Source organism: Octopus bimaculoides, chromosome 20 (assembly GCF_001194135.2).
Source record: "Octopus bimaculoides isolate UCB-OBI-ISO-001 chromosome 20, ASM119413v2, whole genome shotgun sequence".
Classification (NCBI taxonomy): Eukaryota; Metazoa; Mollusca; class Cephalopoda; order Octopoda; family Octopodidae; genus Octopus; species Octopus bimaculoides.
Window position 1 is genome coordinate 45,522,699 of NC_069000.1, and position 729 is coordinate 45,523,427.

Genomic DNA, 729 nt, shown 5'->3' on the forward strand with positions numbered 1-729 from the left:
ATATATATATACATACATACATACATACATGCTCCTGTACATATGTTTAAGTGTGTGTCTCTGTGTGTGTTTCACATAAGAATGTATAACTCTTGAATAAAAATATCCCAAGCTTTCAACAGTCACAAGTCTGCATTAGTAAATGTTACGACTGTCATAACGCAACGTCCATCAATCACTTCTATGTCTGAGCCTCTTTAGCAACAACAACAACAACACCATCCTCATCGTCATCACCATCATCATCATCACGATCATCATCATCATCCCCAACAACATGGAAGACACTGACAGCTGTAATAGTAAAGTGATTAACTACTTCAACTGTTTACGATCAAGCCGACCTCCATATCTTATGTTTGGCGACACGGCGCTTTCGGGCTTAGAAACCAGGGCATATTGCAATGTTTTAGGCACTTCTTGCAGTGCTTTCTCCATAAGTCTATAAATAATAGGGCTTTAGGCATATCTTCCCCCTGCGAAGGGGTACTGAAAAGTTCCTGGATAAAGGGTATGACGAAAGGCCTGGCTGGAGGCCCAACATTCCGAGTTCTTTTACAGGCTTAGAAAACCTGAAGGACTGCAGTTTGTGTGTGAATCTGAGAGGGGAATATATTGGATAAAATCATAATTAACTTATCCGCCTGTATTTTCTTTTACCCAAAGCTAGGAACTTTTCAGCACCCCTCGTATATATATATATATATATATATATATATATATATATAT